This window comes from Podarcis cretensis (genome assembly GCF_951804945.1).
Source record: "Podarcis cretensis genome assembly, chromosome: 11".
Taxonomy (NCBI): domain Eukaryota; kingdom Metazoa; phylum Chordata; class Lepidosauria; order Squamata; family Lacertidae; genus Podarcis; species Podarcis cretensis.
In genome coordinates, this window is record NC_137180.1 from 30,292,584 (window position 1) to 30,311,969 (window position 19,386).

The 19,386-nt window shown below is 42.6% G+C and overlaps 1 long non-coding RNA gene across 1 annotated transcript in view; it reads right to left on the bottom strand.

The window, feature by feature from the left end:
• Positions 1–19,386, bottom strand: part of LOC307226859 — a 469,238-nt gene that overhangs the window by 89,348 nt on the left and 360,504 nt on the right. The window lies entirely within an intron of this gene.

Here is a 19,386-nt window from a genome sequence, read left to right on the forward strand (position 1 = left end):
TTCCAGATCACACCCAACAGTCAAAGTAACTTGTTATTCCTTGTTTTAAACAATTTATATCTAATTTGTAACAAATGTAACCGGCAAAGTTCTCATAACAAAATTCTCTTTTTATTCTTCAGCTTTGACAGCTCCTTTGACAGCTGTCAAAGCCTCTGTTTCTCCTCTCCCGGCGCTCTCGCAGATCGCTCCCGGTTCCGGGGGGGGGGGGGGTTGCATTTTAGCTCACGTTCTACTTTTCTCCTCCAGCCCAGTCTTATAATTTTCCATCGTGAAATTAGTAACTTTATCAAACCAAGGTAGCACTCGATCTTAGTTGTTAAATCCTTTGCTTTAAATCCTCTACGACAGGGGGGAGACGGACTTCCTCTTTGCACCTCCCCCGCTCGCTCCGAATTTAATTTTTTTTTTCCTTTTTAAGTCCAGTTTCCAATTACTCACGGGTTATTCTTTTTAATCCGAATTTTCAATGGAAGAAGTCAGCGCTCTCCGCCAAATGGCATGCGGCTTCGCTCGGCAGGGGAAGCGGAGGACTCATAGCACCACACCCCCCCTGGCACCCGCTCCGTAGCCTTTAAAAAGGCTCCTTCGCGGGTCGGGGGGCGCAAACAGTGCCCGCCGAGTCACCATGCCCATGGTTTTCAGCGCCCATGGTTTTTGAGGGTCCCCGCGACGCCGACGTGGTAGAACCCAACCCCTGACGAGCAGGCTCCCTCCGGAGCTCGGAGGGAGTCCGCCATTCGGCGATGGCGCCAACCCGGAAGTCCTCAACTCCCTCAACTCTGCTTAACCAGAGTTTACGCCACCTCAGCCAGGGTTCTGCCAGCAGAATTTAAGACAGCTGACCTTAAGCTGACAAAAGTCCCCCAAAAGGGGCATTCTGGGGATGTGGAAGACGCGTGGCACCTATTTCAAACCTCTTTCAGTCACATGACCTGGCAAGTCAGCAGAACTTACACTGGCATAAAAGGTGGTGTAAATCAAACTCTGTTTCAAAGGCTCATTTTCACTCACCTAGGCTTGGGCCAGCTCAGCTACTGGGAGGGGTAGCTAATGGTACAGAATACAGAATCAGGATTCATGGTGACCTTAACAGATTGGAGGACTAGACCCAAACTAACGAAATGAATTGGGAAAAATGTCTGGTTCTAAACTTAGGCAGGAAGAACCAGATGCACAAATATAAGATGAGGGCACCTAGTTTGCCCGTAGTTCATACATTGAAAAGGATCTAGGTGTCTTAGGAGACCAAAAGCTTAACAAGAGTCAACAGTGTGATATAACAGCAAAAAACCAAACCAAAGCTAATGCTGTTCTAGGCTGCATCAAAAGAAGCATAGTGTTCTGAACAAGGGAAGTCATAGTTCCACACTATTCTACCTTGGTCAGACCACACCTGTGTCCTGTTCTGGGTGCCACAAATTTAAGAAGGATATTGACAAGCTGGCACATATGCAGAGGCGGGCGACCAAGAAGATCAAGGTCTAGGAGCCATGCTTTATGAGGACCAATTGAAAGAGCTGGGTATGTTCAACCTGGAAAAGAGGAAACTGAAGGGAGATATGATAACCATCTTCAAACATCGAAAGGGCTGTCACACGAAAGATAGAACAAGCTTGTTTCTTCCTGCTCTGGAAGATAGGACAGGAACCAATGGATTCAAGTTACATGAAAGGAAATTGTGACTAAACATCAGGAAGAAATTTATGGCAGTAAGAGCTGTTTGACAGTGGCGGTTGTGGACTCTCAGGAGGTTGTGGACTCTCCTTCCTTGGATGTTTTCAAGCAGAGTTTGGATGGCCATCTGTCATGGATGCTTTCGTTGAGAGTCCTGCATTGCAAGGGTTTGGACTAGATGACCCTTGGGGTCCCTTTCAACTCTAAGATTCTACGAACTGACTTTGGATAATTGATGCCAGTGTTAATTCTGCCACCTTTCTATATAATATTTTCTATATTCTGGGTGGTGTTTGGTTAACCTGTCACACCAAAATAAGTGTTTTCGCTTGTGCAGCAGGACTCTCTCCCCAATTCCTCTCCCAGTTGTGCCATGTTTCCTTCCCAAATCTACTCCAGGGGGTTGGGGAGAACTCCTAGAACAGCACTGGGGGTGCAGAGAGGGAATGTTCTATTGCACAAGCAGAAATCCTTCCACTGATGGAATGTGCAGCAGAAGGAGGCTGCTGATCTTTCTTGTCGCTGTCAATGCAAGTGGAGAAGGGAGGTGATCAGGTAGGAAGAGGAGGAAGGAGGAAGAGGAGGAGGGCTAGCAGCTGTGGGGTCAGCAGTGAGCCTCCTGCTCGGATGCAGGCCTTTGTAGGTGCCAGGCAAGGCGGATTCCAGACAGTAACACTCCCCATGCGTGATCCTTCACATTGCTCACATAAATAAACATATCAGAATCCCTGGGAAGTTGCCTCAGAGCTCTTTATCCCACAGCCCATTAATGGATAAAGCGGAGCAGTTCCTTGGCAATAAGAGCTTCTAAAATAATTGCTCTATTTCCGAAATAATGTAGCAATCTATCTAGCTATATCTATATATCTAAGGGCCTTTTTAATGAATGTAGCATGTAGGCAAAGGATTCATTGTTAAAATTTGGATGTATGCAGATAGAAAGGAAAAATAATATTGGAAACCAGCTTTGATCTGAGACCACTGAATTTAATATTGTTGGTGGAAAGGTGTTGATGAAAGCAACAAAAATTTTTTTGGTGTGTGTGGAATACTTCAAATGCAGTGTTTCCTTCTAAAGGCATCCTCATATATATCTCCTTGAAAATTGACAGGACTCCTTGTGATAAGTAGTGAAGGTGTGTATATTTATGCATATATAAATGATTCATCATAAATAGAAAATCATAGTGTTATCTACACCTCCATAGCAATTGAGTAATAATCACTAGCGCTATTTATTAGTATTCATTAAACTTAGAGAAATAAGAAACAGGAGTGGAGTTAGTTTAAATTCAGAAGCTGCAGGGAAAGATCTACTTTGATGAATCCATCTCTGTCTCATATTCCCTTTAGTCTATTTTCATGTAAATTTTCAGTTTGCATTTGGTTGAGGGCACAGTTCAGTATATATATTTTTTGTTTTTAATTATTATCACAGTTTGCAGAGGAAAGGGAAATTCCTCTGTCATTTAATGGCTTGCCTTCTCTCATCCTTTTACTGCTTCTGCCACTTCCAACAGCACTCCCCACAACTGAGGCGGCAGAATGAATACAAAGTGTAACAGACTGAGAAAAGCGGTTCTAATCACGGCTTATGTGGCTGAAGTGGAAACTGGCCAGGGTGACTTCAACTTCATTTCCTTTTTAGAATATATCAGCTAATTCATCTGTTTCTCAAAAGTCGGGATTGGCAGCTCCTTGGTTGGAAACGGAGGGATCCTGTGGAGAAGCATGTCTAAATGTGCTGCTGCCATCACAGTTGGGTCAGAGGAACTTGGATTCTCTCCCACCCTACCCGCTATCCTCTGCTTGACTTGGGGCTATGAAGTTATGTAATTGACATCTTATTTTGTTAAAGATGGGAGGTTGGGAGGGGGGAGAGGAAGGAAGCTAAGCTCTTCACAGATGATTCAGGAAGACAGATCTTCCTCCTGAAGGATAAATCTTAATTTTAGCCTTGATGTCATGAATGAAAGCAAAAGGGGGGGGAAACACACAGATATTAATCACAAATACAAATGGTAGAGAGGCAAGAGGAATAAGGAAGAGATAAATGGTGGCACAGGAAGGGCTTTAGCTCAGTAGTAGAGCACTTCCTATGCATGCAGAAGGTCTCCGGTTCAATCCTTAAGCATCTGCCCCATATGAAATCCTGGAGGGTCACTGCCAATCAGTGTGGATGATGCTGAGCTAGGTGTACCAAGATTCTGACTCAGTGTAAGGTAACCTCCTACTTCCCTATTAAAGTTAATGGAGGAATAGGAAGGACATAGACAGCTGCCTTACACTAAGTGAGACCTACTGGTCCCCATAGCTCACAGACAGACCCACCCCTCTGGACTGGTCTTCCAAAGCAACTACTCTATTCCAAACTTAAAAATGGAAAGCGTAATGCTGGTGGTCAACGAAAGAGGTTTAAAGACTCTCTCAAGGCAAATCAGTGGTAGCTCAGGTTAAGAACTTAATTCGTTCTGGAGGTCCGTTCTTAACCTGAAACTGTTCTTAACCTGAGATACCACTTTAGCTAATGGGGCTTACCGCTGCTGCCGCGCCGCCAGGGCATGATTTCTGTTCTCATCCTGAAGCAAAGTTCTTAACCTGAGGTACTATTTCTGGGTTAGTGGAGTCTGTAACCTGAAGTGTCTGTAACCTGAAGCATCTGTAACCATAGGTACCACTGTATAAACAACAACAACTGGGAAACACTGGCCTGCGAACACTCCAATTGGAGAACAGCCTTTACCAAAGGTGTCATGGAGTCCGAAGACGCTCAAACTCAGGACAATAGGGAGAAACACATTAAGAGGAAGGCACGTTCGGCAAACTGGAAACCTATGTCCCCACTGTGGAAGGACATGTGGATCCAGAATTGGCCTCCACAGGCACTGACGGGCTCACTGTTAAAACCATGTTTATGGAAGACAATCTTACTTGGCTATGAGTGATTGCCAAAGAAGAAGAAGAAATAAGAGGGCAGGTGGTCTTGGGGGAATCAAGACTGAGGTTGGGAGGGGCATATTGCAGTTATTTATATTGCACAGTGGGAAGCATAAAAACTGACTTATTTTGGGATAAAAATTGTCTAGGCTCATTTGTTTGATTAAAAACTTTTTTCGCAGAACCTATATCACTTGTGGTACACCTTGTGGCTTGAGTACACAATGCAATATTTCTATAATATCCTAACTAGGAGGATAACATGTAAGATATGCTGGCATCTAATGCTGGAGCTAGTACTGCCCCCCTCCCCGATGCTGTCTTGTCATTAGTTGTCTCTAATGTTGTAGTTGCTGCCCTCAGCCCCAGTGCCTGATGGTAGTTGGCTACAGAGACTTGTTTTGGACCCACAGGGGTGATGGAAATTGTCACAAATCTGTGAAAGCCAAAAGTAATTGTAAGAGGACAGTTTCTGAGGCAGTGGACTAAATCAGATAGTTCTGCCACTGTTTTCAGTGTCGTTGTTTAATGTCTCTCTGATGGATGCCCATCAAATAGATTCTGGGTTTTATTTCAATTATGTTTATAAAATGATTTGCACTCATAATATGGGGAATTGTGGCTCTCAAACTGCTTCGTTCAAACAGCAATCGAGGGAAGAAAAAGGAGATGCCATGGATCTATAAGTGACTGAAGAAATGCTGACTTAGAAAGCTCAGGATCTGCAGCCTACCCAGGTATACTAGTGAGTCAAAATACTATATTTAGAGATGAAATACAATGATTCATAACTGGAGAAAAGACACACCATATCATCTTCCATGTACCTGTTCATCTAGTAATTTGTTGGTTGACATTTATTTGCCAGTATGGGGTAGAAGCATTTATTTGACAAGGCATGCTTCATTTCCCAAATTTTCTTTCTGGCCTGACACGACATAGGGAAGAGAGAGAGAGAGAGAGAGAGAGAGAGAGAGAAAGAAGAAGAGGAGGAGGAGGAGGAGGAGGAGGAGCTCGAGGGGTTTGGGATAAAATCAGGTTATCTGGGAAAATATATAAAGTATGGTTTCTCTGACGTCCTTGTCACACACACACAGAAATGCTATCCATTTGCAAATTGGATTATTTGGATCCCATCTTTTATCTTGGGTTTACTATTGGGGTGTCATCTCCATTGCCACCAGACCCATTACAAATTATGCAATTTATAGGATTCTGAAGTAAGTCTCTGCATTTGGGGGCAGATAAAGTGCTATGCAGAGTCTATGTCTACAAAAGAGCATTAAATATAAATAGAACACCACGTCTTCATGCAGGTCACAGCTTCTCAAAGTTACTTCTAGGATTAGATTATTCTCAGTTACATTACTAATATGATTCACTTACAGCAGCCAGCCTCATGTTTGGGAAAATATATAAAATGTGGTCCCAAGTAAACAGATTAACATAATAAGTGGCTTTTTATGGAAACACAATATGCTGCGCCATGTGAGGTGATTTAAAAACATTTGCAAAATTGAAGGGTAAAGGGTCACAAAAAGCAGAGCCAAGATTCCAGGGCTTTACAGTGGAGGAACGACATGGATCTAATTTGACTACAGCTAAAATTTCTTTTCATCTCAAACAAGCCCCTAAATCCAGGCTCAAAAGAACAGGAACATGGAGGGTTAAACAATTTGACTACTAAGCCAGGCCCAGGTTATACAAAAGCCTAACTACAAGCGCTCACTTTTAAGTACATGAGAAGTGGGAGAAGTAGAGGAAGTATTTGGCGTTCAGCCACCATAATCTCCATTTATTAGTTTGCTTTTATGTGCTTTTGTGATTCCTAATGCCTTACTAGTTTCTTCCTGGCAAGCTGCTTCCTTTAAATTATTAGGTGTTCATATAGTGCAGATCTAATATTTTGCCTTTAAATGTGCTACAAAGCACAATAATTGAAATGACTACTTACTTCTGAAATATATTCAGAGATCTGTTGGCAAGTATAATTAGGTAAGCTGGAGCAAGAAATACACCTTTTGTATGCCCAAGCCTCTTTCCATATAGTTAGCAACTTTCACTAAAGGAGCAAGCAGAAAACTGTTATTTTAGTAGACGCTATTGTCCCTTTGTGGGAGACTTGGGCTTTTGCCAAGTTTCTGTGTTGGCTTAGGGTTTCTGTTTTAATCCAGAGGATCTCCAGGTTAAAATTCCCATTCAACAATGAAGCTCACTAGGGGACCTTGAGCCAGTCACCGCCTCTCATCACAACCTGCCTCACAAGGTTGTTGTAAGGATCAGATGGGAAGGAAGGCCCACCCCGAGCAACAGGGATATACATGTAATGAATAAATTGTGGAACTGCAAAAAAAAGGGCAGGGTTGTTTCAGAATTGCTGAAAATATGAACTGTGCTATATTTGCAGTCAAAAACATAGGGGAAACCCTGCCAGATGAGGCCAAAGACCCCTCTGTTCCAGAATCCTGTTCTTACAAAGGCCAACCCATTTGTGATTCCCTACAGCTGGTATACTGGCCTCCAACAGTAGATGTAGAATATAGTCATCATGGCTACTCCCTTCAAGTGTCCTGAAAAAACTGGGACATCCCATTTTGTTTTGCGAGGAAATGATGACCATTTTGGTTGCCTTGATCATGTGTGATTTCCTGGCGCAATTCCTCCCCCAAGTACTTTTCTCGGGGCCATAATATTGTGTGGCACCCCAAAGTGCTCATTTTGGGCCAGCATGCCTGAAATAGCACTTTTTGGGCTGGGGGACCTGAGCACGAAATCGTGCAAGATCATGACAACCAAAATGGCTACCGTGCTCTTGTGATAAAAAAGGGGAAATGGCATCTGCCCCAGATTTTGCCTTCAAAGTGTTGGAAGATGTGGTAGCAGTTCTTAATATTCTTAATGTTATAGTTGGACATTACATCATAACAAACAGGATGTTATGCACCATGTACTCAGGAAGGTATAATATATAAATATTACATAAACTGTATCATCATTCTGTATACTTTCCAGGATCAAACTTAGGTACTGGGTTATGATGGCTATTTAGCCAAAATGAGCCTACTGAGAAACAAGTGAGAGATCTCGGCATGCTCATGTAACCCCCAAAGTTCACAGAATGGAAAAATACTTTGCCGGGGGGCAAAGGGGGATTAAAATGATGGGGACTGAGTATTCTCAGCGGTCATGGACTGCTGACTAACTTCAGGGCAGAGGAGGGAGAATGGGACAAAAGCCAAGTTGTGTAGGGAATGGAATGGAATCTTCCATGAGAGAGCATGGCCGGCCGGCTGGCTGGTTGTTTTTTTGTAGGAACATTCTACGTTACACCATTTCTCTGAAGGTCCTGTGTCTGATATATAGAAAGTAATATCAGGGAATAATTAAAAGAGGGGAAGGATGGGAAAAAAGGTTGTACAAAACAAAAATAGGAAAGAAAAAGGGAAGGGAAGGGGAGGGATAAAGGGGAAAGGGTGAAATAATGTGTTTCTTATCAATGCTTTTTTTAAAAGGAAAGAGGGGGATTATTAAAGAGGAAGAAGTGGGGCTCTAACTCCCAACTTCTGTTATTATGAACTGGATGGGGAATAGGTGAGACAGAGACCCCAAAGAAATGTTTCCACAGCAGTGCTTCAAAAGAGGATAATACATTTTTTTTAGTAGCATACTTATATCAGCTGGAAATATGCATTTACAGTGTGCGCTTGTGTAATTATCAGACAATAAAAACAGAGAAAAATTTAATTGCTAGAAACTTGGTTAGTTAAGTGAGAAGTTAAGTCAGTTAAGAGAAGGGAAATATAAACAACCCTAAAGTAAGGAAATAAAAAATGGAGACACTGAAATGCAGAACTGGGAAATTCCAGCCCACAGTTGCCAGCTTGGGATCTGTAACCTGGTATTGCAATATGAAGTCGTAAAAGGAATACATCTACAAGGGTGGGAAAGCTTCTCTTACCATGGGAAATAATGTACATGTAAAAATGTGGTTGTGTATAATAAACTCAGATACATGTCATGCAATTAATATTTTGCTGGGTGGTAGAGAGAATGCTTGCTCACTTTATTCATTGTGAACTCTAATTGTGGGGTTCACATAATGGTTTTTAGAAGCTCGACTATCAGGGACAGGGCCGTTAGACTCTGGCCAAGAAATTCTCAGGAGTCCACCATTCCAGACCAAAGCCGGCTGCACCACCCTCTATCCCCTGTCCTCCTGCTGGACTGGACTTTGGGGCACAGGAAGGCACGCAATGTGGGCTCCCTAGAATGGAATCGATTCCTATTGCATTTCCAGCATCTGCTCAGTGTAACATTGCTCAACATGCATTCTATGTGGGGTAAACTTATTCCAGGCAGCTGCTGTGCATGCGAGCTGAATCGCACTCATTCTGGAGAGCCTACACGATACACCTTCCTGCCAAACAGGGTGTTGCACAGGAAGCCAACCCAGACTGAAAACCCCCAGAACAGGGAGAAGGTAGTGAGGGTGGAATCCCTTTAAGTGGGGGCAAGTGGAGAAGCCAAAACAAAATGGAGAATCAGGCAGGTACTGTTTGTGTGTGTGTGTGTGTGTGTGTGAGAGAGAGAGAGAGAGAGAGAGAGAGAAGAGGGAACAGAAGCTTAAAAGTTGCTTTTGTGCATATCAGCGAAGAGACCAGTGAGGGGACGTTACCACTGCTTTATGTGAGGAATGGTTTTATATTCTTTACAACAGGGGAAATTCCACCAGCTGTGAGTCCCTTAGTAAGAGCAAGAAAAAAATGTCATAGAAGAAACAATTAAAATCACAATAGTATAAACATTATTTGGCTTTTTGGTCCTTAGTACTGTTCTATTTTCCTGCCAGTCTTGGAGCAGAATCCTTTCCCTGACTTAAAGTGTATGTGGGGGGAGGTGAACAGAGATGAATGATGCTCAGTGCGCATAGGATGTGGTGTGAAACTAAGTGCCCTTTGCCAAAGCTTGTCAGGGAAATGACTTAATGAATGCCATTCCCTATTAACCTAACAGTTAAATCTGGACAAAATATACATAAAAATGAAATAAAACAATTAGATATCACTTAACATGGTTCATTATTATTAATTCATTTAGTATTCATTGTAACTATGCTGGTCATAATGAATTCATTTGATATTAATGTAGATGTGCTGCAGCAATTTCAGCATAATGCAGTTTTAATTCATGTTTCATTAACATAAAGCAGTACGAAACTGTATATTCATTATTCTGAGTAAATAATAACTAATTCCCAAATCACTGCATTACTTCCATGTTTTGCCATATATTTCAGTTATAAGTTGATAGATATATACAAAGATCTGCATGCGTGCGCGTACACACACACACACACACACACACACAATTATGGGTTTCCCACATTTCAAGAGGTATTTTCATAGCTTTTGACCTGTCATAATCTGCATTTTTCTACTTTGTCTATAGCCATAGTGCATACAGGTAAATGTTGAAAGGGATCATTTCTGCCAACAAACATGTCACCAAGCAGCAGCTACATGACCCTTTGCCTGCAAGCATGGAAACAATGGTTAATACTTAATGGTTTACTGTGTGAGCATACAAATATCTCCTCCTGATTTGCTCCCCCCCCCCTTGCATGACTGGGTATGTAATGAAGCACTTCTGACCCTGCTGTGTTTTCTCCCAGTTAGATTATAACTGGTCTAACTGGAAGAAAACACGGCAGGGCCAGAAGAAGTGCTGCATTGCACGATGTGACAGAGGCAGAGTCATGTGCCAGCTACCGCCTCCTCCTTACAACCACTTTGAATTCCTTGTAGGAAAGGTCAGATACAAAAGTAAAAATAAAATAAATCAGAAATAGCTCACCAGTGGAGTGACACCACAACAATAACCCCCTGGCAGTATTGATGCTGCCATTTCCTGGGCAGTGGGAAGCTCAGGTCTGTGCAGGCCCACTGGTGGGAGCATCAGATTGGCTCTGCCAATGTTTTTGCACAGCTCCGACTTGGCTTTCCTTTCCCCTCTCCCTGTAACCTGCAGCAAATCTGTTGCCATGAGGCCAGCTGGACAAGCCACTCCTGAAATCAATGAATGAAAGCTCTCAGACCTCAAGTGTTGTGACATTCATCTTAGAAATGTCCCCTGCATCAACATTCCCATATAGGGGGCGGGGGTGAGCTCCCATTGTTCGGTCCCAGCTCCTGCCAACCTAGCAGTTTGAAAGCACGTCAAAGTGCAAGTAGATAAATTGGTACCACTCTGGCGGGAAGGTAAACGGCGTTTCCGTGTGCTGCTCTGGTTTCGCCAGAAGCGGCTTAGTCATGCTGGCCGCATGACCCGGAAAAACTGCGGACAAACGTCGGCTCCCTTGGCCAGTAAAGCGAGATGAGCGCTGCAACCCCAGAGTCGTCCGCGACTGGACTTAACTGTCAGGGGTCCTTTACCTTTACCTTTAGCCAATGCTACTCCGACTTAGAGTAGAGCGATTGAAGTTAATGGACGTGACAAACTTAGGTTTATTTATTCCCTTTCCAAATGATACACCATAGTTCTATACTGGCCTGCTGCTCATGGGTAAAGGGTATACATGAGTAGAGTATGAAGGGATCGGTGCCTTAAGGATGGGATGCCTATGGAAATCCCACTAACAGCAGGGCAGCACAATAGCCCTCTGCCATTGTTTCATACTACTTCTGAACCTGGAGGTGGCAATAGTAGCCATCAATAGCCTTTTCCTCCAAGGGCATTTTCACCCTTCAAAAGAGGAAATTACTTTTTATCATATGCATTTCTTATCAACAACTATTCAGGCTGTGACTGCAATAGCTTTTATGAACATTTGGACACCACACTCAGGGCCCACTTGCCTAGCATATTGAGCAATTTTGTCCATTAATTTTGGGGTCTGTATAGAAGTCAAATTATGGTAATGTTTCTGAATGTAATAATGGGTTCTACCTGCTGCCTAGAGGAGCACTACCAGGCATTATAGAATACTTGTATTTCTGTAAAGTACCTTTGAAGTGGAAACATTTACTGCACAGAACATTTTAGTAAGAACAGGTGGTACATGAGGTATGAAAGTGAAACGCCATTTTCAAAAGCAAAAAATAACTCTCTCTCTCTCTCTCTTTCTATATATATATATATATATATATATTTAAGGGTCAGGGTGACTGTATTCTCCCCATCCCTCTAAAACCAGCACATAGGTTGCCTTGTCTTCAATGGGAAAAGGGGGAAACTTGCCTCTCCCACTGTCAAAGCTTCACAAAGCTCAACATGCTACAAAACATTGATCATAGTGGACCAGGAAAGGAATAAATCTGTTCTTAAATGGTTGCATCGGAGGAAACACTTCAAGGAATACTCAGCAATAAAAAAAAAATCAGAATGGCCACATTTTCTTACATGAGACTTTCTGCAGTCATGGTTGGCTCACCCACCTCTTTCATAGATAAGAGCAAAGCAGTTGTAATGGCAGCTATCATTGTAATGGCAGAAGATAAGTAACAGGCCCAGATCCTTTGCTGGCTTAAGGGTGCACCTAGACATGATGGGAGGGATCTATTATTATGGATCTCCTGTTGTTCAAACATCAACATCCACAAAGAGAAGGCGCTCTATGAAGGGGTTTGTGATTGGCTGTATCTGTGGGTCCCACCATCTGCTACTGCATTGAGAGCCTAGGGCAACAACACAAGTGTGCATATTCTAATTCATAGGTGTCTCTGGGACATTAAGATGGTGAGTAGGTGGCATTTCACCAGCATTCTGCTTTGCAGTATGTCCAGCTTCCCTATAAGAAAAGGAAAATAAAAGTTTACTAAAAGAAGAAGAAGAAGTGGGGAATATCTGGGGTCCACCACAGATGACCTGGGGATCAGACCCAACTGGCCATCCCCTAACAATGCATCTACTGCCAATTGTTCAAAAGTAAACATCACCAGATTCCATGTATAATATGGTGAGCAATGCTCTACATCAGGAATAGTGAACTTGTGGCCCTCCTAATATTGGACTTCAACTCCCAGCAGCCCCAGCCAGCATGGGCAACAGTCAGGGAATGAGCGGAGATGGAGTCCAATAGAATTGGGGAGGCTCCCCATCCCTTCTCTATTTGGTGCCTTTATGTTCATGTATATACAAATAGTTTCCTGCTTCTCAGATTTAGTATCCAGAGACCTTGGAGAGAGTTGACACCGGGTAGATCAACATTTTAATACAACATTCCTAAAAGACCAAATGGGAACAGTGATTCGGGTACACATTAACTGTGCTTGAGAAAAATAGGGGCATTCTAGCAGCTGAAATACATTTTATAATTTTATAGAAAAATAAGATTTGAACATTTTCACCATGATCTTAATTAGAAGAACCTTATATACTCCGAAAGACTCGAAGAAAAAGGCATTCTTGAACTCACTACGGATTCTGCTCCTGAACTCTCTTCATCAAGGATCACAAATAAAAACACTAAATCTTATCTCTCAAAGGAAGAAAGGTAACATCAATGGCACACAGACTTATTTGCAGCCAATCTGATCCACAAGGAACAGTAGGGAAGATCAATAAAGTGAACCCTGAAGATGCAACCTTTCAGGTCTCAAAGTCTGGCAGCTCTTTGTTGGTCCAATAAAAGGTATTGCTTTAATCTCCTGTACTTTGTCCACTAAGGAAAAATTAAAAGTTCAAGGCTCAAGTCCAAGCTACGAGCACCACGTTTCTCATATATTTTGTTCGAGCCCCAATAAAGTCATCCTCTTCTTTCTCTCCTTCACAGAGCATAATTTTGTAAAGGACTTTTCAGTGTTAACCATTTCATCTCACTTCCAAAGCCAAACAGTGTGTGTCAGTGCACTCACATTTTATAACAAACAGCCCATTCTGCTTCTAGTGCTATATCATGACAGCAAGTAGCTCTGGAAGGGAACAAAAGTGGGAGCAAAAGATGCATTTGGATAGATCAATAGGATTGCATAAGTACAGGAAGACAGTTACTGGTGAACTTGGAGAGGGGAGGGGTTAACTTTTTATGTTTCATACTTAATTTTTGACCCTGCTTTTTTATTTTATTGTGTCATATTTTTTTTGTCATAATGAATCTGACTTGCTCAGTTAAAATTTTAGCTGGTGTGGACCTAACTTTCATATATAGAGCTGAACCAGGAGAACCCCCTCCACCATTCGCTAGAAAGGTTTGTGGTGTGCCATGCAAGGGGTTTGTGCCATGCCTGAAGACCTGCGTTGTTACCATAGCAAAGGAAGTGAAAACACATAGATGCTGGTGAAGATGAATGAAAGATGAATGAAACTCAAGGAATTTCACGGATAAAGAAGAAAATAGAATTATTTATTTAGTCAAAGACCCCAGGTCACTATGGTATACACACACATACACATACACACAGTGCTTTTTTCTTTAAAAAATGTTTAGGGGTACTCTCATTTTGATTCAAGAAAATCACAATTTTATTGTTCAAATCTGGAAAAATAAATACAGTAAATGGACAGAAGTACAAAGATTCACAAAATGTTTGGGGGAAGGAATACCCCTGTGTCCCCCCAGAAAAAAACACCAGTGTGTGTGTGTGTGTATGTGTGTGTGTGTGTCACACACACAACAACAACAACAACAACAACAATATATCTAATTTTAACAGCTTTGGAGAACAGAAAGCCTGCAATACTATTCCGCTATGATAGGCTGACCTGCACACTTCTATATAAAATTTGTGCTAGTGCTGGTAGGGGCTGGAAGAGGCACACAAATTGAGACAAGTCTTGGAAGCTGGCCTTGCAGAGTCACCTCAGGAGAAAGAGAATGGGAGGGGGGGTACCTTCATGATCTGCCAGAGGGGCTCTCCTCCCCAGGGGCAGATCTACTATGAAACCAATGAAGCTTCAGCTTCAGGGCCCCCCAATCCTGGAGGGGCCCCAGAAGCAACTTTAGTTCACATTGCTTAAAAAAATTGGGTCTGGTAGACCCAATTGGAGTTGCACAACTCAAAATGATCATTTTGTTATTGTTGTATATACTTCAACAATCCCTAAGTTTGAGAGTCAATAACACAGACGTTGTAAACAACCCAATTGAAGAAGATAACAGTGGTTGCCCAGACCTCGTTGCAAAGGGGCCCCCATAACAGTTTGAGCTTCAGGGCCCCCAAAATGTAGGTCTGCCACTGCTACTCCCTCTCTTTCTCCCTTGCAAAAGAGCAAGGAGGAGATACATAGTTGTCATTTGGGTGAGAAGCTGTGCATTGGAGAGAAGGTGGTTTCCAGGGGTGAGGGAAATATTGTGGACCATTTTGTGGACTGGGAAGCTGAGGAAGAAGGAGCACATTGTGGTCAACTGAGACGTGTGAGTGAGGAGACTTGGTCATGGAGAGAGATATTGGGGCAGGGAAACTGAGACGGGGAGCAGGGGTTGGCAAACAGAGAGAGCTGAGAGGCAGCCCCCAGCATACATGTACCGGATTTTTCGCTCTATAAGACGCACCAGACCATAAGACGCACCTAGTTTTTGGAGGAGGAAAACAAGAAAAAAAAAATTCTGAATCTCAGAAGCCAGAACAACAAGAGGGATTGCTGCACAGTGATCCCTCTCGCTGTTCTGGCTTCTGGGGTAGCTGTGCAGCCTGCATTCACTCCATAAGACTCACACACATTTCCCCTTCCTTTTTAGGAGGGAAAAGGTGAGTCTTATAGAGCAAAAAATACGGTATATACCGAAGCACTGGAATGCTAATAGTTGCTTCTTCACTGAAGGTGAATGTAGGGTTGTCCCCTGGCTTTGTCATGATGGCTTCAATCGAGCAGTGCACAGACCATTGTGCTAAATCTGGAAGCGTGCTACAATCTTTTTGTTTGTAAGAGTATATTGGTTTCCCGCTGCCTGCTTACTTTCAATTATTACCATGTATGCGTATTTCTGAACTTGAATCTAGCCCTGTTGTTTATTCCACTCTGAATCATGATGTTTTGCCCCTAATCTAAGTGTCACTTTGTAGAACATTTGCTCGTCATTGTGCTGACCACTTCTGTCAGTCTGCATTTTCCAGTAATTAGTGCACTTCTGCTTCTGAAGATAGAGATGAAGTGTGAAATCAATTTAGATCGCCTTGGACGTGTTGTTGATGGGCATTTATTCATAAACAGGTAAGATATTCAACATGATTAACAGGGGTTGCTGAAGGGAGATTTGCAGTGAAGGTTTCTCAAAGGAGACGTGCTAGAGCTCAAGTCTAGGAGTCCCAAAAGTAACACGTTCCGGTACTTCTGGGTTTGGCGAGGTCTATAACCCGAAAACGATCAACCTGCAGTGTTCGCAACCCGAGGTATGACTGTAAAAGGAACGTCATTCCATTTGCCCAATGACTTAGCTATATAAAGGTAAAGGTAAAGGTACCCCTGCCCGTACGGGCCAGTCTTGACAGACTCTGGGGTTGTGCGCCCATCTCACTTAAGAGGCCAGGGGCCAGCGCTGTCCGGAGACATTTCCGGGTCACGTGGCCAGCGTGACATCGCTGCTCTGGCGAGCCAGAGCCGCACACGGAAACGCCGTTTACCTTCCCGCTGGTAAGCGGTCCCTATTTATCTACTTGCACCCGGAGGTGCTTTCGAACTGCTAGGTTGGCAGGCGCTGGGACCGAGCAGCGGGAGCGCACCCCGCCGCAGGGATTCGAACCGCCGACCTTTCGATCGGCAAGCCCTAGGCGCTGAGGCTTTAACCCACAGCGCCATACAGCCTATTAATTTTCACCCGCTTTTGTACTGTTGCCTTTCCCACTGCCACTGTTTTCTGGGGTTCTTTTTGTTCTAAAGGTTTCACCACTTTGCTACTTCTAACTGTGCTTAAGTTGTTCCTTTTCAGCTGCTTCGGTTTTCTGGCAAGAAAAGTGAGGTACAAATTCTACAAATAAATCAAGGTAAGGAAAGAGAAAGAAGGAAATCCAGTGAACTGCTGGGTTTAGTTCTAGAAGCATGGCATACAATAAATAGATTCAGAACTAGAAATAACTAGGAAAACATATTGGTTTCCTTATGTTGCTGTTTAACAGTGAGAGCTGTCCCTAAACATCCCATCCCTTCCCTCATAACACATTCACACTCTTTTTCCGTAGTAGTCAATACCGTTTGCTTTAAGCCACCTGTTCCCAAGGTATAAAATACTGGATCATTGGTTTAAAGAATAACACGCTCAGGAAAATATATCTTCAGGTACTGGATAGGCTAATGCTGGGAAAATACGAGGCAGTGCCTTTGCTTCATTTTTATCTGCAGAGCACACATTATAAGTTTGTCAACTGATTTCTGATGGATATCCTACTATAAATGCTTTGCGGCAGGAGTTATTGTTTGGGTTTCTTTGAAGAAACTTACACTCTAAAGGAGCGATATTGTAAGTAAATGTTGGTGTCAAAAATTACAAAACATGAAATTTCTGAAGACTGGATTCTTTTAATCTTTTCCACTTGAAAGATTGTTTCATTGAGGACTTTCAACTGATACCATATCACCAAGTAGGTGTGTGTGTGTGTGTGTGTGTGTGTGTGTGTGCGCTGCTAGAACAATGCTGCAAACAATATAATCCCTCTCTGGCAACATGCCATAAATAGCCTACAGCCAGTTGAGAATAGGGATGCTTGAGGAATTAGTTCTTTCTGAATTCTGGTACACACTGCCCACATAAGCATGCACTGAAGAAATATGTAGTCATCTGTATTGTAATTCACATTTTTTTCTGAATGTTTCAATGTAAAAAACCCCCAAATTTCCACAATAGATATAAACACACATGTTTTAGAATAAGTTTAGAAATTCATTCTTTTAAGATAAATAATGCTTAGAAATGTGTATTTTATGAGAAAATAATACCGTTTAAATATGAATTTTCATGCAGTTTTTTCCCCAAAAAAAGAAATTGCAGATTAATATGAGTGAATGTATGAACACATGCCAAACTGATGCAGATTGGAAACAGGCTGATCTGTCCATTCCTAATTCTGGATAAATGATTATTTTGATGCTAGTTTTGGCATTGTATGTAAAAATGGACTTAAAGGGATCAAAGGTTGATTTGTCCCTCTTTCAACCTCAAGAATGTAGGAAATTGTTTTATACCAGGCCAAACTATTGGTCCATTAATAATAACAACAGATGGATTATTGGTCTGACCTGGTATAAGACAGTTTCCAATATTCTTTGAAAGACAACACAACACAACACAACACAACACAACACAACACAACTATGTTGTTGTTGTTGTTGTTGTTGTTGTTGTTGTTGTTGTTGTTCTTCTTCTTCTTCTTCTTCTTCTTCTTCCTCTTCCTCTTCCTCTTCCTCTTCCTCTTCCTCTTCCTCTTCTTCTTCTTCACATCTAGCCCAGTATTGTTTAGCCTAACTAGTTGTAACCTTTCATGCTCTCATGCAGAGGTTTTCACCATAGTTTGCTATCTGATCTTTTGCAACTGGATCTTTTGAACCTTCTACTTCCTGCGTGGAAGCCATATATCACATTCCCTCCCATACCAGCTTCCACCTCTGTCTATCTCATTTTCTGCCATGATTGGGAGGAAGAATTCAAGAGTTCAACCCTTCCCCGATACTATGATCCTAATGAAGCTATTTCCATTAGGGTGGCCTATATGGTCTCCATTCTCACAAGAACCTTTGAGGTATGCTGGCTGAGAGAAGATTTTGTAGCCCAAAAAGACCTGAAACCCAGTTATTCCCATGCTGACTCCAACTCACTAACCAGTACACTGGCTAGTTAATTACTGGTGGCTGATTTAGAGTTGATTGATTCCGTGGCATCTCTTTTATAAAGGGGGGGGGGTAATTTATATCCTTCTTCTAACTGTACTTAAATAAATGCCATGGTGCACCTTTAGCAGAAAAACCAGATGCCTTCACCTCCCCTACCTGCAATAAAACATGTCTCTCCTGTATTGGTCTCTACAGCAGGCACTGTAATTCTCCAATAGTTTGACTTTATCCCTGATGGCACACTCTTACATTGCCTCCCAAGAGAGAAGGATGCCAACAAACTGGAACCTGGGGTCAGCTCATTAAGCTGAATAATAGAATATTCAGGCCAGAGAAGGAACCTCTTCACACAGATGCACAAACTATAGATGCTCTTCCAACTCTATGGGCAAAAAAAATGAGAGGCACGAATACAAGATGGGTGACACCTGGCTTGAGAGCAGTACATGTGAAAAGGATCTAGGAGTCTTGGTTGACCACAAACTTGACATGAGCCAACAGTGTGACGCGGCAGCTAAAAAAGCCAATGCAATTCTGGGCTGCATCAATAGGAGTATAGCATCTAGATCAAGGGAAGTAATAGTGCCACTGTATTCTGCTCTGGTCAGACCTCACCTGGAGTACTGTGTCCAGTTCTGGGCACCACAGTTCAAGAAGGACACTGACAAACTGTATTGTGTCCAGAGGAGGGCAACCAAAATGGTCAAAGGCCTGGAAACGATGCCTTATGAGGTACGGCTAAGGGAGCTGGGCATGTTTAGCCTGGAGAAGAGGAGGTTAAGGGGTGATATGATAGCCATGTTCAAATATATAAAAGGATGTCACATAGAGGAGGGAGAAAGGTTGTTTTCTGCTGCTCCAGAGAAGCGGACACGGAGCAATGGCTCCAAACTACAAGAAAGAAGATTCCACCTAAACATTAGGAAGAACTTCCTGACAGTAAGAGCTGTTCGACAGTGGAATTTGCTGCCAAGGAGTGTGGTGGAGTCTCCTTCTTTGGAGGTCTTTAAGCAG